Raw genomic sequence first — 25,932 nt, 5'->3', positions numbered from 1 at the left:
GTTATTGAAGTGTAATGTGACCATGCTAGTTAAAAAATAAACCAAAAAAATTCTGCACATTTAATATAGTGGGATTTTTCCCCCCAATTTTTTTTATTAAATCAAGGGTGCGTCTTAGAATCGATGGCGTCTTACAATCGAGGAAATAGGGTATATTTGTCTCTGCAAATATTTTAGACTGGGTCACCCAGACAAATATTTACCCTATAATATGGTCAGACTATGCTCCAATCAAAATGGTCCTGAAACCACCTTTTAATAGACCCAAGGTGTTTCTATGGTGTTTAAACAAATCGCTTTGGAATCATACAGGGATCAAGGAACAGATAGGGAACATCTTAGTAGACTATTTAAATTAAATAAAGGTTCAGTCCAAAGTCTGTCCACCCTTTGGGAGGCTCATAAAGCCTCCATCAGAGACCAATTTATTTCAATAGCTTCATATAGGAAAAGAGCAAAAAAATTTAATCATGGTAAACTTAAGCAAAAATAACGGTGATAGAACAGGAACATACATCACATCCATGCAGGAAGATATACCAGCTTCTTTGTAAGGCTAGAGGAGAATTACAAAAATTAAGAATGAAAGATACTGAGAAAGCATTAAAGTGGACCCGTCAGACCTATTATGATAAGGGTAACAAGGCAGACAAGCTGCTCGCTAGCAAGTTAAGAGGTGTTTAAACTAAATTGCAAGTCTCAGCGATAGATGGGGTAACAGGGAAATTACACATAATCCTTTCAAAATCGCTCAGGAATTCTCTAAATATTAAAATAATTGGTATAACCTGCACTCATCAGACCCCAATTTTAATATAACTTCCACGGAACAAATAGATAGCTATCTACAGGCTTCCAAACTACCAAAATTGTCAGAATTTAGAGATAAACTGCGAACCCCAATCTGACACGATTACTTGAGGATTTCCATGAAGTCGGAAGATTTCACAAATGAAGATCTCGGAAAGCTTGGCAGCATTAGGTTGTCCCTTCAGGGGGATGAAGGGAGCCTGTTTGGAAAAGCGCTCTACGACCACCAGGATCATAGTTATACCCTTAGATAATGGAAGTTCCACCACAAAGTCCATAGATATATGAGTGCATGGCCGATCCGGAATCGAAAGAAGTTGCAATAACCCTGTAGGTCTATTCCTGGGTGTTTTGGTCCGAGCGCACACAGGACAATTGGCTACAAAGGGTTTAGTATCCTTCCAAAAACCAGGCCACCAGAAGTTTTATTCCAATAGTTCAATGGTCCTCCTTTCACCCGGATGATCGGCAGTTTTGGAACTATGTCCCCATTCCAATACCTTTCTTTGGATGGCTGGTGCGACGAACAGGCGTCCTTCTGGAACCACAAGACCCTCTGGGAATTGGGTTTGATCCTGAACTATATCGTCTACGGAGTCAAAGGTAGCCTCTGAGATGATGCGTGAAGATGGAAGAATAGGTTCGTCGTGATCCACCGCAGTATCATCGAAAAAGAATTGAGCCTGGCAAGTAAGAGATGATGAAGTTAAATCGAGAAAAGAATAACGCCTACCGCGCTTGTCGTGGCCCCAATCGGCTGGCTCCCTTAATGTACAAAATGTTTTTGCAATCTGTGAGTATGGTCACTAGATTTTCTATCCCTTCCAGCAAGTGACTTCATTCCTGTAGAGCCATCTTTATGGCCAAAAGTTCCCAATTGCTCACGTCGTAGTTCCGTTCGGCTGGGGAAAATCTTTTGGAGAAAAATGCACACGGTGCAATCTGGCTTTAGGATTTTTTTGTTGAGATAGCACTGCTCCTGTCCCAACATCCGATGCGTCTACTTCCAGAGTGAAGGATAGAGTTGAATCTGAATGTACCAGAACTGGGGTCGAGGTGAAGGCTGTATTTAGTTTATCAAATGCATTTATCAAATGCATTAACCGCCTCCACAGACCATTTAGAAGGATCCGCTTCCTTTTTGGTTAAGGCAGTGATGGGTGCCAGAATGGAAAAGAAGTTCTGAATTAATCGGTGGTAATATTTAGCAAATCCCAGAAACCACTGGACAGCCTTCATGCTGATGGGACGAGGCCATTCCATAACAGCTTTGACTTTATCAGGGTCCATGGCTAATCAGTTATCTGAAATGATGTATCCCAGGAAGGATGTACTGGTTTGGTGCAATTGGCATTTCTCCAGCTTTGCAAACAGACGATTCTCCCATAATCATTTTAGAACCTGCTTCACATGCTCTGGATGATAGTGTGCTGATTTTGAGAAAATCAGAATGTCATTCAAGTATACGATTACTGCACCGACACACTTTATTCGAGCAAATACCCAGTATGTACCTGGCAGATACCTGGAATGCGCCGCTCCTCACCTCTGACAAGCCCCGTTGCATTTGCCTTCCCAGCCTGGGTTCATGCCTGGCTGACGGGCGGCTGATCTGTTAAATGATAATGATTAGGATTTAATAGGCTGCAATGCTTCGCGTGTCTACCAGATGGCATAAATTCATGAATTGTAATGCAGTATATATATATATACTGTGCAGTATTGCAGCCAGCGGGAATAAAATGCTTCAATCCCTGCTTGGAAAATACCTCAATGCACTCGGGCAGAAAACAGTCACAAACCTCAATACACCCGGGTATACCCGAATTCGTGGGACTAGCCGAGCTCGAATAAAGTGTGTCGCCAGTGTACATATTTGTTGAGTAGGTCCTAAATATCTTGTTCACAAAGTTCTGAAATACGTCAGGAGCGTTACAGAGTACAAAAGGCATAACCAGATACTTGTAGTGGCGATCCTACGTATTAAAGGCCGTTTTCCATTCATCACCCTGGTGAATTCTGACCAGATTATAAGCCACTCGCAAATCTAATTTGGTACAGATAGAGGCTCCTTGCAACCTGTCAAACAGTTTGGAGATGAATGGTAATGGATATTGATTTTTTTACCCTGATTTTGTTGAGTCCTCGCAGAGGATCCGGTACAGGAGAAATGGAGCACAGCAGCAAAAATAGAAGGGCTGCATGGAGCGGTTCTCTGGAGGTTCTCTGGAGTGGATTGGATGCTCCCGGGGAGTCACCGACCCAGGCAAAAGATAGATAGGACAGTTAAAGGACGGTGCGACAGCAGTTCTTCGGACTGAACTTTATCAAAAACATCCTGAAAGGTGGCAAATGTATTAGGAAGGTTGGATTTCACATCCACTGGTATCGATACCCCAGCCAATGTTTGTGATGAAACAGAACAGTTCTTAAGACAATGAGAGCTCCAATGTCTGAGTTGAGAAGATGACCAATCTACTACAGGGTAATGGAGTTGAAGCCACGGTAACCCTAGAATTACATCAATAGTGGGGGTGTGAATTACGTCCAGTCTAATTATTTCCGTATGATCCATAACTGTTTCCAACTATAGCAGAGCCATCTCCAATTAAATATACGTGGGCTTTAGCGGTCTGCCGTCAATTGCCTCTAATCTTTGAGTACGTAATGTTCCCAGTGTGATTCTCCCATCTCTCATTGGGATTTGGCATTTTCTGCTTTGTTAGGACAGCGGAGAGCCTGATACCCAGCGGTACCACAATACATATAGAGCCCGAAATTGCGTCTGCTCAGCTTCTAGCTGGCCAATAGATTGTTAACCCCGAGCTGCATTGCTTCATCTGGATCCAGGGAATTCTCGGTAACGGGAACCGCTGGAAGATTAAGAAAAGAACATGTACCTCCTCGGCCCTGGGACCTTTCCATTCTTCTCTCATGATCCATGCTGATACACAGGGTGATGAGATCCTCCAAATTATTAAGACATTCCATTGCGGAAAGGTCATACTTTAGATTCTCTGTAAGGCCCTGCCAGAAAACTGCTGCTAGTGCTTCGTAGTTCCATCCAGTGTCTGCTGCAAGGTTCCGAAATTTGTCGGCGTAGCGTGCCACCATCCGGGTGCCTTGAGATATATGCAGGAGGGAAGAAAAGGCCATTACCTGGCATCCTGGAGTGTCTAAAAACCTTCGGAGATCTTCAGTGAAAAGAGATAGGCTACTCGTGAGATTCGGTCATCTCTCCCAGATAGGAGAAGCCCACGCCAGGGCGTCATCAGTTAATAGCGTTATGATATAGGCGACTTTAGAACGCTGAGACACAAAACGAGAGGGAGAAAGTTCAAATTGAATAAAATATTGGTTTAGAAACCCACGACAGCTGAGGGGATCTCCGCCATAGCGATTAGGTGTGGGGAGACGGGGCTCACAAGTGGCGTGAGAAGCACTTAGTGTTGGGACATCCACGAATAGGGGAGTAGGTTTTACCACTGCACACAGTACCAGATCTGCATTTGGCAGTACAGCGCGGTGGATTTGCTCCATCCGGTTGTTAATATTATGTAGGTACTGCTGCATTTGTTCAAGCGTGTCGGAGTGCAGGGTCAGAACTCTACCCACCCCAGCAGGGTCCATGTTTGTGGACTATAATGGGTGCCCGCCACAAACTGGATGGAACCGCGAGGCAGAGGTGGGGATACAGAAACACCCACCTGAGGCCACGAGGTCGCATCCGGAATGCAGAGTCATGGTCATGGATCAGGGTTGAAGAAAGGAGAATCGTTGTGTTACTTGCTGTGGTCGAGGTTAGGAGAAGGTATGGATCGTTGCGGTCACTAGACATAGTCAAGAATGGTGGCGGTGCCTAAACTCACAGGTCTCTATGACCCCGAATATTCCTGTCAGCTACCGCAACTGCAAGAAAATTCTTGCGGATACAGTGAAGCTGCTTAGGTTTCAAATAAAGATGGAGGCCCCGGTATCCCTGATGGGATGGAGTCATCCCAAAAAAAAGCACAAAAAAAAGTGGTGCTTCACTTACCGTGGAAGGAACAGACACTTCCGCAGATCTCACGGAGAAAAGGGGGGTAAGAGATGTCCTGTAGCCTAATGAAAATGGAGGATTTGTCACACGGAGGACAGAATATCCAGAGTGCCCAAGGCATAAGTTGTGTTACCCAAAGAAGTGTTTGTCTAGTGCTAACAGTGAGGAACCCTCAACCAACCTTACCAGGGAATCGGAGCCAGAACCAGTGAGTGACGATTTTTACACACATTGTTTGTGCTCTCTTTCATGATGCTGAGTTTTGTATATTTTTATTACTGTATGTTCATTTGCATGTCTTAGACAGGTCTTAGATATATACCTAAATGACAGTGGTGATTACCTAGTCTAGTCTCAAACCTGCTAGCCATTAAGACCATCCTCACACTGATGATGCACATCAAGGTTGAAACATGTATGTGAGTGGGTCTAATGGCTTTGCATCTCACCCCAGCCTCTGTCTAAAAGCTGTGTTTAAAACAGCATGCATTGTCTTGAGGATTGGCTTGTGTAATACGAGCTTGAGACAAAAGGTGGCACTGAGTGCTCATTTGCATGTCATTTCCCAGAATCCCTTGCTGCAGTGGAAGCGCTGTATGCGGGGTGACAATGGGGAAAGACAGGGTTGCAGACCTGTCTAAGACATGCAAATGAACATACAGTAATATTTACAGTTGCTATATATATATATCTATATCTATATCTATATATATAAATATATATATATAGATATAGATATAGATATATATATATATATATATATCTATATCTATATATATATATATATATATATATATATATATATATATATATATATATATATATATATATCCTATGGAGACGCTTCTGTGGTTTGCTACCTACATACTGTTATCCTTCTGACTACCCGCTGGTATTCCTGACATCTAGTAAACAGGAGATTCTCCCTGCTGATTGGCTCACACATGAGCTCGAGCTGGGTAATGTTTACATGCTACAGTTGGCTGTCTCAATTAGGGCACGTCTTTCTGCTGTGTCTCTCTATGGCAACATAGGATGCTCTTTACAGTTTGTCTGATACATGCGCACGAGCCGTGGCGCATGCTCTTTGTAGCCTTTAAAAACAAATAAACCGGCGCCTCCAAAAAGAAATATGAATATAGCCTGATCAAATATAAAGTCCAATACGGTTGGGATGAAGTCCAAGGCAGATACTTCAATGAAGTCTCATGGAAAGACAAACAAATAGGACAAAAACAAAAAAGAAAAAAAGAGAAAAAGATCATAGTGCAACTAAAGACAACTTAAACAAAAAAATCACTGATAAGGTTGACAAGAAAATAATTACAAATTTAATGCAAATGAATTAAAATATATATAAAAACAACAAACTCTTGAATGTTGGGCTAGAGACACTATAAAGCGATGACATCCGGTAGGGATAAAATTGAAACCCTACTTACAGCAAAGCTGATGATAATAAGCCCGTAGCACAGTGTCCTGTTCCGAAAACCGAAGCCTGGTAGGTAGATGTTATAACTCAGCCTCTAGAGATCCACGATGCTGGAAACTGCCTCTGCTAACACACTCACGGATGTGCTGATGTGTGGGGGGTGACACAGGTGAAGACCTGGACCCAGTGCTGCTGAGGGATTCGCCGAGGTGATACACGCAGACCAAGAGGTCTCGCGATAGCTCGGTGGTCACCACTTGGCGCAGAAGCAGGGGAAGTACCGGACAGAGACCGGGGAGCTCAGAGAGCTCAGGCAGGGTATAGGGAGGACAGAAGGGCTACCGGGAGAGAATGTCAAAGTCTCTGCCAATAAAAACCACCCTATGCATTTTGTGACGTCAGTCACTTCGTCGGGGGCATGATGGGAGTGTAAAGTGCCAGCATATTTATACTAGAGCACTAATTGACATATTAGCATAAAACAAAGGCATAAAATGAAACCATAGACAAGTCAACTCATAACAGTGATAACATAAAACAAAAAATAACAAAACATAAGTACATACATTTAAAAATAACAGTAACATAAATGCAGAAAAAGGGACAAAAATAAAAATAAAATCAAAGCCATAAAAAACCTACTCTTAAAGACACAGTGTAAAAGTAAATGAAATACATTTAAAAGACATTCAAAAGACCCCAAAATATTAGAACTGCCAATACCAATGGACAACAAACAGCAATGGAAAAGGTTGTGCACATATCGCAAATTAAAAGACTCATGGTAATAAATTACTTCACCAAAAAAGCAGATAAGTAGAATTCAATATTCAGACCGTTGGGAGATAATGTTTTAAGTTCATATATCCAATATGACACGCGTTTACTTATGCCATTAATTTTATCTCCCCCTCTCCAATTGCCAGGGTATCTTTCAATAGCTTGGCATTTAAGACCATTGGGGTTTTGTTGGTGATGGGTCAAAAAATGATGAGATACACTATGTGTGGTTAGTCCTTTTCTAATATTATACATGTGTACGTATATGTGTCTTTGGTAAGCCCTTCCCGTGCGGCCAACATACTGTAACCCGCAGGGGCACTGTAATAAGTAAATAACATATACAGAATGACAGCCAATATATGAACGAATATTATATATTTGACCAAACTTTTCCATTGCTGTTTGTTGTCCATTGGTATTGACAGTTCTAATATTTTGGGGTCTTTTGAATGTCTTTTAAATGTATTTCATTTACTTTTACACTGTGTCTTTAAGAGTAGGTTTTTTATGGCTTTGATTTTATTTTTATTTTTGTCCCTTTTTCTGCATTTATGTTACTGTTATTTTTATATGTATGTACTTATGTTTTGTTATTTTTTGTTCTATATTATCACTGTTATGAGTTGACTTGTCTATGGTTTCATTTTATGCCTTTGTTTTATGCTAATATGTCAATTAGTGCTCTAGTATAAATATGCTGGCACTTTACACTCCTATCATGCCCCTGACGAAGTGACTGACGTCACGAAACACGTAGGGTGGTTTTTATTGGCAGAGACTTTGACATTCTCCCCCGGTAGCCCTTCTGTTCTCCCTATACCCAGCCTGAGCTCTCTGAGCAACCCGGTCTCTTCCCCTGCTTCTGCGCCAAGTGGTGACGTCACCGAGCTATCGCGAGACCTCTTGGTCTGCGTATATCACCTTGGCGAATCCCTCGGCAGCACTGGGTCCAGGTCTTCACCTGTGTCACCCTCCACACATCAGCACATCTGTGAGTGTGTTAGCAGCGGCAGTTTCCGGCATCGTGGATCTCTAGAGGCTGAGTTATAACATCTACCTACCAGGCTTCGGTTTTAGGAACAGGACACTGTGCTACGGGCTTATTATCATCAGGTTTGCTGTAAGTAGGGTTTCAATTTTATCCCTACCGGATGTCATCGCTTTATAGTGTCTCTAGCCCAACATTCAAGTGTTTGTTGTTTTTATATATATTTTAATACATCTTAATATATAAAATCGAAAGGTTAGTGCTATCTGCGGTGAATCTGATTGGTCCGTGGCCACCCCGACTATAATTGGCCAAGAGGTACGCCCCACTGTGACACACACATAGACACTATGTCCGCCCTCCCATAGTCAGCCTCACACACGACTCTCATTGGCCAAAAGGTACAGTGACATCACTGACACACACCTCCTTCACTCTCACACACTTGCACTGACACCATACACCCACAGAACCCCTGAGGACTCCTTGGTAAGTTTACATGTCACACTCTCACCCCTGTCCACACACACTCACACTCAACCCTGTCTACACACACACAGTCACTGTCATCCCACACACACAGTCACTGTCATCCCACAACTCTGAGTCATGCTGTCCCCCCTGTGTACACACACACACACATCCCACACACTCACACTCACCCCTGTCATCCCACAACCCAGTAATGCTGTCACCCCTGTGTACACAGTGTCATCCCATAGCTCAACGGGCGGCCGACAGTCCCTGTGCACATGGCCGCTGTGCACCGCGACACTCCCTGAAAACACTCATGCTATGGCGTGCGTTTCAATTTGTATAACAAAAATGCCCGCCCCTACCTTCATTCTCCCTCCGCAACAGCCGCCCAACTGTATCTGTGCACATGGCCGCCGTGCACCGCGACACTCCCTTCGCACACTCATGCTATGGCGTACGTTTACATTTCTATAAAAACAATGGCTGCCCGTACCTTTATTCTCCCTCCGCAACGGCCGCCCGACAGTCCCTGTGCACATGGCCGCCGCGCACCGCGACACTACCTGCGCACATTCAACCCACATTCTCCCTCCGCAATGGCTGCCCGACACTCCCATATAGCCTACGCACACACACGACGACACTATGAACAACACTCCCTGTAGCCTTGCACTCTCCCTTTATGCCTTACTACAAATATATATATATGAAAAAAATGCTGTGCGTTTACATTTCTATTACTACAATTCACGCCCCTACCTTCACCTACGAACTCTTTATTATGTTTATAAAATGGCCGACAAAGGAACTTACAATTCAAATAAATATATATGAAAACAATGGCGTGCGTTTCAATTCCTATTACTAAAATTCCCGCCCGTACATTCACCTACGCACTCTTTATTAACTTTCTAAAATGGACGACAAAATAACTTACAACATCTTCAATGTGACGCTTTGCAAATAACCGCCAGCCTTCACCTACGCACTGTAAATTCACTTTCTAAAATGGCCGACACACGCAATTACAACATGTACATTACACTATGTCCCGCTTTGCCAATTTTCAATTCTTTCCATTCTTGCAATTATTTTATTTATTTACTTTATTAAATCGTCGCAATACTAATTTGCATTTACATTACTACTACCACGTTCACAACATCTCCCGCTTTCTCTATGTTCGCGATCCTCTGAAAAAATATACATCACCATTTCATTTACCTGCAACATTCATACTCTATTCAATACATTTCTTCATAAACTCTACACATTTATACCTTCATTCACACAACATCAACACATACATTACATACATACATTCAACATAATTCACGCATCAACTACATACATTACCATCACCATCTCCCTCTGCGCTCCGCACGGCAATATCTCTATGCGCTCTGCAGACATAACCTCCCTCCCCGGCGCTCACTCACCTCAGCCGCTGTCATGTGACAGTGGCTTCTCCTCCCACTGCGGGTGGCCGCGCACACACTGCCCGAAGCCTCCCCAGTGTTCCCCTTAGCTCAGCCTCCTGTCTCCCGGTGTGTCTCGGTCTCTGCGCCGCTCCTCCCGTCTGACAAAGCTCAGGCCTCTACCTCCCTCCTTCAGTCAGCGGCCCCGGGCAGCGTAACTACAAGCTGATTGGCTGCCGGCCGGCAATGTCACGGAACAGCCAAGCAGCCCTGTCGCGTCATTGGCTGATTTCTGAGCAGAGAGGGGGGGGTGGAGCGCCCATCACCTCCTGTCCACTGCCCCCCCCCCCCCTCCAGTCCACTGTCCCCCCCCTCCCATCCACTGCCCCCCCCTCCTGTCCACTGTCCTCCCCCCTCCCGTCCACTGCCCCCCCCCTCCCATCAACTACCCCCCCCCCCTCCTGTCCACTGTTCCCCACCCTCCTGTCCACTGCCCCCCCCTCCAGTCCACTGTCCCCCCCTCCCATCCACTGCCCCCCTCCTGTCCACTGTCCTCCCCCCTCCCGTCCACTGTCCCCCCCTCCCGTCCACTGTCCCCCCCCTCCCATCCACTGTCCCCCCTCCCGCCCACTGTCCCCCTCTCGCATCAACTGTCCCCCCCTCCTGTCCACTGGCCCCCCACTCCCGTCCACTGTAACCCCCCTCCCATCCACTGTCCCCCCCTCCCTCCCATCCACTGTCCCCCTCCTGTCCACTGTCCCCCGCCCTCCTGTCCACTGTCCCCCCCTCCTAGCGGGAAATTTAAGTCACGGGCAACGCCGGGTCTCTCAGCGGTGTCCCCCTTCCTGTCCACTGTGTCCCCCCTCCTGTCCACTGTCGTCCCCTCCTGTTCACTGTCATCCCCTCCTGTCCACTGTCGTCCCCTCCTGTCCACTGTTGTCCCCTCCTGTCCACTGTTTACCCCTCCTGTCCACTGTTGTCCCCTCCTGTCCACTATTGTCCCCTCCTGTCCACTGTGTGTCCCCCCTCCTGTCCACTGTGTGTCCCCCCTCCTGTCCACTGTGTGTCCCCCCTCCTGTCCATTGTGTGTCCCCCCTACTGTCTACTGGGTGTCCCCCCTCCTGTCCACTGTGTCCCCCCACTTTTGTCCACTGTGTGCCCCCCTCCTGTCCACTGTGTCCCCCCTCCTGTCCACTGTGTCCCCCCTCCTGTCCACTGTGTGTCCCCCCTCCTGTCCACTGTGTGTCCCCCTCTCATGTCCACTTTGTGTCCCCCCCTCCTGTCCACTGTGGGTGTCCCCCCTCCTGTCCACTGTGTGTCCCCCCCTCCTGTCCACTGTCCCTCCCCCCTCCTGTCCACTGTCCACCCCCCCTCCTGTCCACTGTCCGTTACCCCCCTTCCTGTCCACTATCCATCCCCCCCTCCTGTCCACTGTCCGTTCCCCCCCTCCTGTCTACTGTCCGTCCCTTCCCTCTGGGGGAGGGGGGGGGGTGAACGGAGAAATAGGGGGAACACAGAAATAGGGGGAGAGAAGGGAGCGGGAAATTTAACTCACGGGCAACGCCGGTCTCTCAGCTAGTTTGCATTAAATTTGTAATTATTTTCTTCTCAACCTTATCAGTGATTTTTTCTCTTTTTTTCTTTTTTGTTTTTGTCCTATTTGTTTGTTTGTCTTTCCATGAGACTTCATTGAAGAATCTGCCTTATTGGACTTTTGTATTTGGTCAGGCTATATTTATATTTCTTTTTGGAGGCTCCGGTTTATTTGTTTTTATTGTCTGTATTGGTTTGTGTGAACCTTTTTTCCTGGCAGCCCCCACTTTAACATTTAAAGTGTGTATATTTTATGTTAGTCACCTATGTGTTACTATTTGTTATTTTTAGCATTAGCGCTGTTCCCACTGCCCTTCCCCTTTATCTCTTTGTAGCCTTGCTACTCTGGGGGCATGTTTCTATTGGACATTGCTGCAACCCTGTTTTCAATCCATAGTAATTAGGGGCTGTCCCAGCACGCTGCAGCAATGTCCTCCAACCAATGAGAACATTCATTGCACAAACACTCCAATCAGTGATGTCACACACTGTTGCGTACTTCAACACGGGTCTCCAGGCAGTTCAATCAGCAGCTCCTCATCAGCAGCAGGAGTATCAACAGTGAGGTGGACCGAAGAACTTTTCAGTTGGACCTTTCCAGATACAAGTGCAGTATACATATCTCCTGTTGACTCTTTATACCTATAGGACATTGCACGTGTGTGCCCATACACTTTATGCTTATTGTTCATTAGCATTAGCTGATTGTGTTCAGGTTTATTTTTGCATGTGGGAAAACAGGACATAGGGAAGTACCTTTGGTCCTCCTGACCTTAGGGAACAGGCCTGAGGAAGGGGATATCACCCCGAAACGTTGCCCCCCTATTTTTTCCAGATCCCCTTTATTCTTTCCCCGATGTGTTATTCCCTTGTCCTTCTCTCCCCTTGTATTTTCACTTAGAGAGTATTTATCACTATTTGTTACCTTTGGTTGCTATAGTGTATGACACTGTTCCATGGTTTTGTTCATGTGCTTTCACAATTAAATTTGTCATTTTTTGGCATACACTGGCGACACACTTTATTCGAGCTCGGCTAGTCCCACGAATTCGGGTATACCCGTGTGCATTGGGTTATTTTCCAGGCAGGGATTGAAGCATTTTATTCCCGCTGGCTGCAATACTGCACAGTATATATATATATATACTGCATTACAATTCATGAATTTATGCCATCTGGTAGACACGCGAAGCATTGTAGCCTATTAAATCCTAATCATTATCATTTAACAGATCAGCTGCCCGTCAGCCAGGCATGAACCCAGGCTGGGAAGGCAAACGCAACGGGGCTTGTCAGAGGTGAGGAGCGGCGCATTCCAGGTATCTGCCAGGTACATACTGGGTATTTGCTCGAATAAAGTGTGTCGGTGCAGTATTCCCTTTTTCAATTGTTATTACATAGTCAGGGAGTGCTGGGAACCCCCCCCCCCCCCCCCCACCACCACCACATTTATCCTTGATCTTTTTGAGGAATAAAGATCCTCCTCATTCCGTGAGCACCCCGAATCCCACTCTTCAGTCTCTGAGTTCTGTCTATCTCCATTTTTGTTTACAGTCTCCATTTAATGTACCTCTGCACACATCTCTTACAGTCTCCCTTCCGTGTTAAAGACTTGTGTTTCTTTTGAGACTCTTAGATTACTTAGTACAGAGATAAATGTGCAATTAGTTAATCGCTAAATATTATGCTATTTATTTTTCTGACACTTACAGTATGCTGCCCACTTACAACTTGTGCCCTCTAGACACACAAATAGCTATATCACAGTAATGAATTTATAGTATATCAGAAACACTGTGGTTTTGAGTGGCATAGTTAATTACTGTAATTCGAGAACATAAGAAACATGCTGTAAATTTTGAGAAAGCAACATTATGATTTTCAAACATGATACATTGTAATTAGCATGGTATATGACAAGTATATTAAATGTAAATGTGCAAGTTACAGTAGTTAGGAAGTCGTTCATTTAAATATATAATTCTTTGGGAAAATGTCTATGCAAATCAGTTCATTTTACCAGAAAAAAATGAGATAAACTTTTTTTTTATGGGTAGGAGAACTACTGAGTTTGTTCTTGCTCATTGAGCAGTCTGTCATAACACAAGGTCACAAACTCCCTCCCTGCTGAAGCACCTCTGCCAATGAACCAGAGTCTGAAAAAACCCTATAATTACCTGCTACTTACCTACTTTTCAGTGTTAAATCCGGTACATCTGTGGAGGAGATCACCAGATCTTGTATGTGTCTCATAATAGAGGGCCTGTCTCTGCTCTGTAAAATCCAAACACATTTAACTTGATAAATACAATATTATTACCAGTAAACTGTCTGATGTATTGGACAGTGTTTTATATTAAAATGGTTTTTGTTTAGAGACCATAAGCAAGGAATGCATGTCATTTTTAAAGTACTTAATTGTAGCCTTCTCAGATTCCAAAGTTCATGTTGTGTAGCTTGACCCACTGTATTTTACAATTGCTAACCTACACTGTATCAATAATAGACGAAATGGAAAATCAGAAATACCTGATTGAAAATCTTAAGATCAGTATGAAATTGTGCACGGAAACCTAAGGGACGCCTGAGCCATAAAGATAACAAAATAGTTAAATAATGCTTTCCTGTACTCAAAAAGGAATAAAAAATCTACGAGATCAAGGTAGTCAATGAAAAGGTATACATTTTACCTGTAGTATCAAATATAAAGATATGGTAAGTGGACACAGCATAGAGCTGTTATCAATAAGTATGATAGTAGAAATAGATAAGTACAAATACACATCAATAGTTCTCACAGTGCTTAAGCAAAAAGTAGTTATGTCACAAATGGAGTATGCCATACATAAATATAACAATGAAATGGGATGAATGTGTGATAAGCAAGAAGACAATACTTATCCACAGCTCTCAAGATACTGAGCACAGCAACCAAACAAGAGTGGCAATGTGAAGTGGTGACGTAAGATATATGTACAGTAGCGCAGTTTCCCCAACCCTATGGGAGATATGGCGGCTACTGTGTGTGTGGTGCGTTACCTGTGGCTCACAGGAGGTTGATCCTCCGCTGCTGGGAGTCTGAGGTGTGCCTGATCCATCTGGTGACAGCGCCTCAACCTGTGCGGGATCATTCTATGTTGAATAACTCCGTCACAGGACCAATGCAATAACACACACAATGATATAGATAACAGTTTACTGCATGCATATGAAAAAGGAAGAACAATATACCACCCACACCAAATAGGCTACACATGGCCATAACCCTCAGTGCCCTCCAACACAGTGTCCACAATGGGCACCCAACCACCCTGGTGTCCACAAGAGTCAACCCATCCAAAGTGTGTGTGACAGTGCTGCCCACAACCGCGTGTTAAAGTTGGTGCACTTGTAGGTGTAGATGTGATACTTGCCGGGTAATCCAGCACTCGGAAGTGCCAACTGAAGACAAAGGGAAGCTGTCTGGTCCCACACTGTCGTCGTCAGCGATGAGTCCGCTTCCACATTGGGGTGGTGTCCAGCTGGATGGTCCCACTGTAATAGTCTCTCTCTGTGTATGTGATCTGGTCACAGACCATCAGATACCAGTCCCTGCCGCATCCTGGCTGTGTCCCTCATGCTTGTTGCTACAGGGCAATGTCCCTATCTACTGGGATGGTACCTGCAGCAGCCACAAGCTAATCAGGGAGTAGTGACCTAGCTGGGGCCTAGCTGGGGCCTAAGGGGTTCTCTGGCCTAGTGCAGGGGTCACAGACACCCTGCACACACACACTACACTCTCCTTCTCCCAGCTCCCACTGGTGTGCTCCTCAGCGCGTGAAAAGTAACAACCCTGGTCACAGGGTAATCCGGCCACGCAATTGGCTGCTTGCCTGCACCTGACTAACATCTCCAGGGCTTTCTGGGAGCTGTAGTTCCCGTGGAGCCCTGTGCCTTTAATGGCCGCAACTAGCAGGTCCTTTGTGCATGCGCGATCCCACTGCGCATGCGCACGCATACTCAACATGGCAGCGTCATGCAAAAGGGAGCCGCCGGGAGCCTTCAGTGACTCAGTCGCCTCCCTGACACTGCCGCAATGCTCTGTTGGTTTCCTCGCTGTAGCGGAGGTAACCAAGGAACCGGGGGCGGGGGGACCATGGGACCCAGGCTATATATAATTTTCAATAAAATAAAGAATAAAATCACTGAAAACACCAGTTAAAAAACAAATGATGTATTTACAGAAAAATAAAGGGGGACAACATTTTGTGGGCTGACCCCATCTTCAGTCCCGTTTCTACTAATAGAAAAAAACAACAGTAGTTCCTTAGGCCGCGGACATGGTAATACCAGCCGCGCTCCTCAGCGCTCTTGCTCAACCCCGCCTGCTCAAGAAGGAGCTTTTTTGCGTCCTGTCTGACGAGGCAGCGAGCGCGCTTGGGAGGTGGGACGGAGGTGGGGTGGAGGCATGGCGGAGGCGGAGCAGAGGTAGGTGGGGGGTGGGGCTAGTCCTTCGTTCCCATTGGCTGTTTGCAGTCACGTGACAGGCCCTCCGCTCCTGTAAGCGCGAAAACTTAAATTAATCTGTCGGCTGCAATTCAGCACGCCTCCGCATGCGCCTGCTAAAGCAGCACACAAAACAGATGCAGGAGGTAAGTGTGCAGGCTTAGCATGGCTCAGCACAGTATTTTTTACCATGTCCAAGGCCTTAGTGAGACAAAAGGGAATAAAAATACAGATTTTGCTTTCTTACGTAACCAAGCAAATACCTCTTACCTGTAAAAAGTTGAACTAGCAGATAATTGGTATTCTCTGTAAGGTATGATAATGCAGATGACATGCATGAAAAGACCATTGACTTTAATGGTGCTTTTCCTGTGATACAGAAAAAAAGAAAAAGAACAGCGCAAAAAAAAAACCTCATAGTGTAGTATATTTATAAAAGCAATTTATAAGTAAAGGGTGAGTATTGCACGTACATCAATTAGATAATCACACAGCATGACATGTTTGGGATATGTTACCCATCTGTAGACAGCAAATCACAGTCGCGATGCAGGACTTGAAGATCTTTCTTCTGATAGCAGGGGCAAAGGGTCGTGGAGGTCAGCTCGCTATTGGAAATCCCTCTCAGTCCCTGGCGGTATCCGTGGACTTATCCGGAAGTAGAGGAACTCCTCTGAACGGACGACGACTGCAGTGATACCGCCAGGGACTGAGAGGGATTTCCAATAGCGAGCTGACCTCCACGACCCTGTGCCCCTGCTATCAGAAGAAAGATCTTCAAGTCCTGCATCGCGACTGTGATTTGCTGTCTACAGATGGGTAACATGTCCCAAACATGTCATGCTGTGTGATTATCTAATTGATGTACGTGCAATACTCACCCTTTACTTATAAATTGCTTTTATAAATATACTACACTATGAGGTTTCTGTTTTTGCGCTGTTCTTTTTCTTTTTTTCTGTATTACCTTGGAGTGCTGAGCCTTCTACTTGAACAGCTGTATCAAACCTCATCCCTATAAGGTTGTTATAAGGTTGATCAGCGCTAACACACCTTACAAAATAAGGGTCAATGTCTTTACTCCTTGAAGCATCCGCAGTCCTACTGCATCTCTAACAAGTTCCAGCCCGTTCTATATTGTATCAATACTTTAACTTCCCTACAGTTTATTTGCAATGTTTGAGCTTTTATACAATATTGATGAAAACAAATGTAAGAAACTTGGACTGGATGGTGAAAGAATGTATACATATCTCAGGGAACTTGCATATCATCTTATATACTTAAAGGTTTAAGTGTAATCGATGCATTAGTTAGAATTTAGGAATAAAGTACCGTAGTGTACATGAATTTACAAAATAAATCCCAACTACCTTACATGTCATGGTGTTTTATATAACTGTGAGATGGTACCGTTAGTAAAAGTTAGAAAAGGTTAAAGGAAAAGAAGACTTAAAAGTTATAATGATATTAATGAAAAGTCTACAAAGATATGATACCGAAATGCTTGGATAATATTCAATTAATAGGATCCCCTTTTTTCTAAATTATATGTTATAAATACTTTAAACAGTGTTTTTTTTTTGGGGTGGGAGGGGTTATTGTTTTATAAACTGTTTTTACTCTATAAAAAATACAAGCTGTATAAATATAAGAATTTAGGAGGAAAAAAGGAGAAGGAAAAAGGGGTGTAAATGGGATCCACATGAATTTATTTGGGTGGGCTTGCCTCTCTGGTTCTAATGACACTCCCTGGTACTGTACACAGTAACTGACCTCTTAATGTTGATGTTATATATTATTCCTACATTTTTAACTGGCTATATCCCCACCTCCTAACCAGTACTGGAGGTGCATTGTTCGAAAATATATAGTTTTTATCTTGATTGCCTGGACTTTAGCTATACTATAAGTGTTATTTCCATAATATTTTTTTCTTGCTGGTTCTGGTGCGACATTGGCGAGCGTCTAACTTCTGGCCATGTGCCTGAGTTTCCCCTATTTGTTTTATCACTTTACATTGCTCTGTTCTTCTTAGATTTAAACAGATTAACAAACCTCAATAACAGACTAAAAAAATCGCACACTTATTCTTCCCTCGATACCCACAATGAGATCCAAATAATCGGTTATGATGACATTCATATACCATTTCCATGTCTACATACATCAGCTCAGGTCTGAGATTATAGACCAGAGTTTTCTGGCAATTATTATTGGCACAGTATACCTTGAATTGTCACCCTTTATGAGAAACACGGAGAAAAAAAATACTTAGAACAGGTAAAATATACAACGTCCAGGCTGCACAGTCTTCAACTAAGCGGTTTAAATAATTTTCATGCCCATCTAGATTTTTTTCCACTCTTCTCTTGCTACCCCAAGGAGTGTTCCCCGATTCTGAGGTTGGGATAGCACCGACCTTGAAACCACTGTTTTGGAGGATTTTTCAGTCGGGGTTTCACTTAGGAGTTTGTAACTCTGACGAAGACCCCACAGGCTCTGGCTGCTGGCAGACCGAGAGGAGGAGAATCAAAGCTGTCGGATGCTCGAAAGCAAAATATTCAAATGCGCATTTGAAGAGGCGTTTGTGAGTGCACAATTTATATTTTTACCAGTCTGTTTTAAATACAACTTTATTATGCCATGGCATTTTTCTTATATCTTTTGTTAATATCGATAAGTACCTGGGGAGTCTTAGTAGTCCACTTAAGAAATTATTTATACAAGATTGTGTTTCGAATCTTCTCTGTTAAGTACAGGAAAATGTCCCAGTAACCGCAGCTATCTGGTTAAACCATCAAACAATGTTGGATGTAAGTGTATTACACACATTGAATGAGACACCTGAATGATTTATGCTCAGTAATACATTAATGTTTTTTCTTCCATATAATAAATGTGCTGAGTCTACACACCAGAGGACACCCCATCTTTCTTCTGTGTGCAACTGTGGTAGCAATTATACAAACTGAAGTAAGAATGTATGTTTGCTGTTTAGGGTGCGAGAGCAGTCAGGTACTACACTTTTATGAAGGTCTAGTGGGACGGTCTCCCATATATTCATTACAGTACATACAAGATCAACAATATGAACAGTGTGCGACTGGATCCCGAAGGACGTACAATACCGATAAAACAACAGTCTGTTATTGATAGAGGTGTGTGTGTGACTAAAACAAGAGGTCTTCCTTTTTAATGGTACTGTTGACAGATAATTCACTATGTATTAAAATGTATAGTGAGCGATAGAGCATCGTAGGCTTCAATTCCTAAAGAAAAGAAAAGGCATGCAGGCCAGGTCCCAGCCACTCACCAATTGGTAGTAAATATTTCTGACAACACATTCACACCTGAGCAGATTTTTGTACTTCACAAAGGCTTGTCCCTACAGCCAGAAAAGATTTTTTAGAACTGGATATATAGTTGGCTAGGTTATCTAGGAGCATACTTATTAAAGATTTCTTCAGTAAACAAATGTCAGATTGTAGTATCCCTAACTTGGCACTGGAAGATGACACATCAGTTAATTTATTAATGAAGGATTGTAAAAATAAGAGCAAATTCAACCCCCATCCCCGTCAGAACCATCTGTTAAAATCTTACTTTTCTCTGGCCATGAAGGATATCGAGACACTAAAGAGAGAACCTACATTGTCCTTAGACAGTTTAACATTAATAAAAAAGAAAGGGACATTTTCAAAGGGATCAAGAAAGAAGTAGATATTATAATTACACCTGCAGACAAGGGTGGCGCGATAATCATTATGAATAAAGCTGACTATAGAGAAGAGATCCAACACCAACTTGCAAATATTTCTAACTAAAACATCTTGTCCCATATTCCGACATCCAACATAACCAAACAAATCTCCCAAAGGATTGCATACTGTAGGCATTGGAGGATGGAGTTATTTCTACCAAACAGAGAGATTATTTTATCAAGAAATACCCTGCTATTTCTGTTTTCTACACTCTTTCCAAAATTCATAACAATCTGACTAAACCACCTGGCCATCCTATTGTAGCAGGAATTGAGTATCTTTCAGCTCCTTGCCGTTTTTCTGGACAGATAACTTTGTCCTCTTGTCACCAACTCACATTCCTATGTCCAGGATACTTCACACTTTTTACAGAGAGTTGATAGTCTACCCGAGATTAGGGAGGACATATCACTCGCTACCTTAGATGAGAAAAGTCTCTAGACCTCTATCCCAGATAATCTATCCCAGATAATGCTGGGATTGAGGCTGTCAAATGATCACTAGACTCTGATGATTTATTCACTCAGGCATTATCCTCAGAGAACAAGGTTCATCTTTGGATACACATTGTACATCCCGAAACAAGGGACTTGCGTTCCAATGACGCACCCACATAAGCCAATATTTTTATGAATACATTTGAAGATAATTTTGTCTATGGTCATCGACTATTCTTTCGTTTTGGGTGTATGCAGGTGCGTTACATTGATGACATCTTTCTTATTTGGACGTGTGATGTAGAGAGTCTCACAACTTTTGTTTATGACTGTATCAGTTGAAACCTAAGGTTTCACTTCTGCGTATGATAGAAAAGGGATCAATTTTCTGGACAGTAAAATTTATAAAGAATAAAGAGTAATGGCACTCTTGTAGTCTTTAAAAGAAACTCGAAGTTTATTGCACAAAGATCGATGTTTCGGTCTGCTTACGAACCTATAAAGTGAATAAACAGTACGTGCTACTGTATATAAATCAGGGCATCAAATGAAAAAAGGTTCTAAGCAACCATAATGTCATTGCTGCAAAGCAAAGACAATAGTGCCATAAAGTGACAGTGTGTCTTAAAATAAAAAAACTGATCCATGAGACAAGTATGCATCATTATTTCCAAAAGCTATTTTGACCCCGTTGAAATTGCGCTGTTATACTGTAAATGCTAAATCTGCACACCGTGCAGAAGTGGACTGATTGGGGGGATATCTTTCAAACATTTGCATTCCAGTAAAGAAAAATGAAGATTACATTGTTCCTCACTTGCAACTCTACTGTATGCCAGTTATTTACATGATTTTGTGCCAGTGTAGTCTTGTATACATTGGGAAGACAGACCGCATGTTTTGGGAATGTATGAATGAACAACCGTTCGAGTATACGGTTTGCTCTTAATAAGGGTGACACTTAAAAACCTAGCTCTACACATTTTCTTGAGCATGGTCATCAATTATCTTCATTACAATACATGATGATAGATCAAGTACCTTGACCAGCACAAAGAGGCAAAACTACAAAATTTTACTGGAGAGAGATGCTCAATGGATTAATCAATTTGGCATTATGACACCCACGGGCCTTAATGAGGAACTGAACCTGTGGTGCTTTCTCTGAAAGGACATAAGGACTATGATCCGCCGGGCTATAAGATATATCAAATCACCTGTAGTTGGACATTGAAATGTGCTACTCCATTATCTTTCTGTACATTAATGTTGGTGTTTTAGCTTACTATGGTGCTGCATTAGACCTATAGGTAACTATTTATGGATCAAAATGTAATTTCTTAGTTCTGGTTTATGTACATATATTGCAATTTAAGGGATTCTTTATGAATGCGGTATTAGTCTCTGTACCCTAATCTTGGGTTCTAGCAGGCTGTGTTGCTGCATTAGACATAGGCGTGAATAAATATATAGATATGATTGCTTCACCTCAGTTTAGAGTCACTCCAGTCACTACTAGAAGTTTAAAAAAATATTGAATTAAGTAGAAATAGCTGTTAGTCCAGTTGCGATAGTGCAGATTGCATGAGTACTTCAGTATTAGGTGATACCCTTTTAATTTGGATTAACAATAGATAATATAAGATAAGCTTTCGAGAGTTTTCTCTTTCTCGGGTCAGCAATACTGAATTACGAAGATTCCATGAACACAGATGTTAAAAAAGGAAAACAAGATAGCCATCTAAGGCAGATGATGCAGAGAAGAAATAAACAGACAGGCCAATACATGGATGTATGGAAAATAGCTGAAGCGCTCAAATGCAGGTATATCTCAAAATGATAATAAGCCAGACCACTGTACCAGGGTACTAACAATTGATATAGTACCTATTGTGTCATATAATGGGTACTATCCTCCTGAAGACAGGTGGTGTGTGGTGCAACCCACTCACCATCTGTCTCATCGGCAGGTTCCCCTGAAAAATATGCAAATACTCACATCCTGGTAGGGCAGGCAGGCAGGCTGTGCAGCTACTCAATGCAATACAGGGAAAAGGGAGACCAAAAAGCGCACCAGCACAAACGGAGCAGGAAGAAACCAGGACAAAAAAATGATTAAAAGGGCACTTTAATGTGGCAAAAGACCCATCCAATGCATTTCGAACGTCGCAGCGTTCTTTTTCAAGGATACATGGATGAAAGGGACAGTGAGACACAGGACAATACATCCATTAGTAGTGTGCAGTGAGGAGAGGGCATTAATTGTAAAATTCACAGTGAAGGAGGGAGAAACATTACAAAAAATTATGGTAGTGGGTTAGAAACCCAATATCAGCATTAAGTCCTCTTGTTTTAGTGTCAAAGTGTGCTATCATTTTGAGTTCAAACGTTTTCTGTTCTTGAGTGTTTTAAAACATTCCATTAAGGATTTGGATTTGTAAGTAGTTAATGGAATGATCTAGCTGTGAGAAGTGGTGTTCCACTGGAGTGCAATATTGTCCTCCTTTATGGTGTGTTATTGTGTATCTGTGTAGGTTCGTTCTGGTTTGATGTTTTTGTCTGGTTTCACTAATGTACCATCCTTGGTTACATTTGCTGCATTGAATCAAATAAGCCACATTCTTTGATGTGCAGCAAAATCTTCCTTTGATATTGAATGTTCTATATTTGTAACTGGCTGCAGAACCTTGACACATATGTTTGCAAAGTTTGCAGCATGTGTTGTTTCATAATATTGTACAAAGAAGAAGAAGCAGGCACACAGTCTTACTCAAAAGGAGGTTTAATATGCCATAAAGTCCAACGTTTCGGCAGTCAAATACTGCCTTTCTCAAGGTGAAGGCTACCAAACACAAGAAAACAGTCAAAATATATACCACCCCCCCTGATACTCACCCCTCCCCATTCTGCCACATAACCAGGATGTTGACGCCTACCTGATGATGTCAGAGCTACCATATGGCGCCCCCTAGTGACGTCAGACGTCTTGGTCTAAATCCCTGGCAATACAGCATAGAGCTGTCTTGGAGGACTGCAGCCACAGCCACACCTCTCCCCAGACTGAACACTCCCCCATGATGACGTCAGCGTGACCCGGCCGTCAGGGGGGGGAAACGATGGGGGGGGCGTACGCCAATCAAGACTGTACTCAAAGGGCTGGACAAAGATGTATCCGTCGCCATGGGATCAGTTTCAGAGCAGGGAGGAGTGAGACACTCCTATAAATCACCCTGAAAGTGTAAATAAACCACACACCAAAATATTGATAAAGCATATATGCACAAAACTAATACAGCAATATACTATTAAAAACATGTGACTGTATACTGCTGATGACATCAGTATAATCCTGCAAGGTTACAGTGAAATGCCACATAAGAATATGCAGTACATCAGTATTGAATATACTAGTGTGTATACCTGGGTCAGAAATGGGTACACACAATCAGGGGGGGAGGGGGAAGGAGGGAGGGGAAGGGGTTAGGAGGGAGGGGGAAAAAAGAAAGGAAAAAAAAACACAAAAAGGATAATCTTCCCAACAGGTAAGTGCAGAGTCCATGGAAGGTGCAAGATCAAATATGCCTGTAGAAAGACAAAAAAATATCTTCTATTAAGGAAGCATTTTAAATTCTGTTGCTCATTAAGACCCATACCGTTGCTGGTATTTAAAGCATGTATCCAGAATGCTTCACGTCTCAATAAGAAAGTCTCCCTATCTGGAGTGCCTTGTCTAGGTGCTACTGACTCAATACCCATGATGCGTAAAGAGGCAACATTATGATTGTGTTCCACACAGTGTTGCACAAGAATAGAGGGATCCGTACCTTTTCGAATTACACTTTTATGTTCAATGAACCTTGTTTTTAACATTCTTATGGTCTTACCCACATAAAGAAGACCACATGGACACTTTATGATGTACACTACATATTCAGATCTACATGTGATTCTATTTTTAATTTTTATGATCCTCCCGCTGTGGGGGTGACTGAATTGACTACCGGTAGTCAGACTGTTACAGACCGAGCAGCTCATGCATCTAAAGTTACCCGGTCTGCCACCCTCCAGAAAATGAGGAGTTCTGTAGTTACCCTCATTATCTGCATGTATCAGGCTATCCGCCAGATTCCTCCCTCTTTTGAATGCCACCATTGGTGGTACACAGCAACTTTCACATAATATATCATCATTTTGCAGAATATGCCAGTGTTTAAGAATGGTAGATTTAATAAAACCACCAGCTTGACAGTACGTAGTGGTAAATACAAGCCTGTCCTCCTTATTTTTGGAAGCACTTACCTCTTTATCGAGTGCCCGGTCTAACACAACAGGAGGATATCCCCTAGCCAGGAATCTACTACGTAGTTCTCCAATAGCTGGTTCAATATTATCCTTCCTGCTCGTGATTTTGCAGACCCGGACTTTCTGTGAAAAAGGTAATGCATCAATAAGAGAAGGAGGATGATGGCTATCTGCCCTGTTATATTACTGGCCCTTGGGCACATTCTTTCCATCATTTCTTTAAGTGTGAAGCCTTTTTTTAGGACTGTTACTAGTGTAAGGGGGTCACCCCCGGTTCCCCTGATTTTCCTTTGCCCCCTGCCTTACCCCTGTGTCAGTGGGGGAAGGGGACGGCGACTTCTCCAGGCGGGCACCGCCCTCTTGGTTTTGGCGCGAGCTTCGCCAATGCGCAGTAAAGATCGCACACACGGTCTCCATAGAAAAGAGCTTTGCCAATGACTACAATTCCCAGCAGCCTCAGGGGACTGCACTTTCACCTTTGTCACAGGCAGCATTGAAGCCAATAGAGCTGGCAGATTCTCATGCTGCAGAGTTGCAACAATGTTGTGTGCAGACAGGGTTTTTGTCAGTTGGAGCACACTAGTCAGTCAGAGACCGGAGCAGCCCAGGGAAGGAGGTAGGGTACAGGAGTCAGGGATTCCCTGTACTAGGCCAGCACCCCCAGGGCCCGAGATAGCTCAGCTCCCCAGTAAGGTGAGTGTTGCCAGGGACAGCCCTCAGGTTAGGGACCCTGCCACTTACATTAGTGGGAGCTGGGAAAGAAAGGTTACAGAGAGTTGGAGTCAGGGAGCTGTGAGGGAAGGAAGGGTGCGGGGAGCGAGTGCAGCTCCTGCCCCACATAGGTACCCACACCCCAGGTAGGCCCCAACTCCCCACTAGCTTACTGGGTAAGTGCTTAGGGAGGCCCCAGATAGGGACGCTGCCCTTAGTGTAGAGTGCTGCCTTGTCAGAGTCACGGCTTTTAGTGCTGTGAGGTCTGACAGGCAGGCACCTTGTTGCGCAGCACATTGGCTGCAGCATCCAGTGAGCTACAGCTTGCTGCTGTAGGCGCTGGGTCTCGTTAGGTCTTAGTAAGTACAGTCAAGGCTGGGAAGAGTTAGGGGAGTGGGGCAGGTTATTAACCCCGGTAGGCCTCTAGGAGTTTTCAGCAAAGCCACTTTAGGTTGCGGTACCACAGGGATAGGCCCTAGGTTAGGGTTCCTGTCACGTTAGTACCAAGTGTTAGTTAGGGACTCAGCGGACGCTGCGGTTCCTGTAAAGTGGTTTGGACCCACGTTGGGGTCCGCAGAGACTATTCCAGAGGGAGACCGCCCTGGCGGTCTGCGTACAAAGGAGTTCGGTTGGAGGATCAGACGGATTCATCACACGTCTGACCCTTTGCGAAGCCAGTTGCTGATCCGAGTA

This window comes from Ascaphus truei, chromosome 5 (assembly GCF_040206685.1).
Source record: "Ascaphus truei isolate aAscTru1 chromosome 5, aAscTru1.hap1, whole genome shotgun sequence".
Taxonomy (NCBI): Eukaryota; Metazoa; Chordata; class Amphibia; order Anura; family Ascaphidae; genus Ascaphus; species Ascaphus truei.
Note: the sequence above shows the minus strand (reverse complement) of the source record.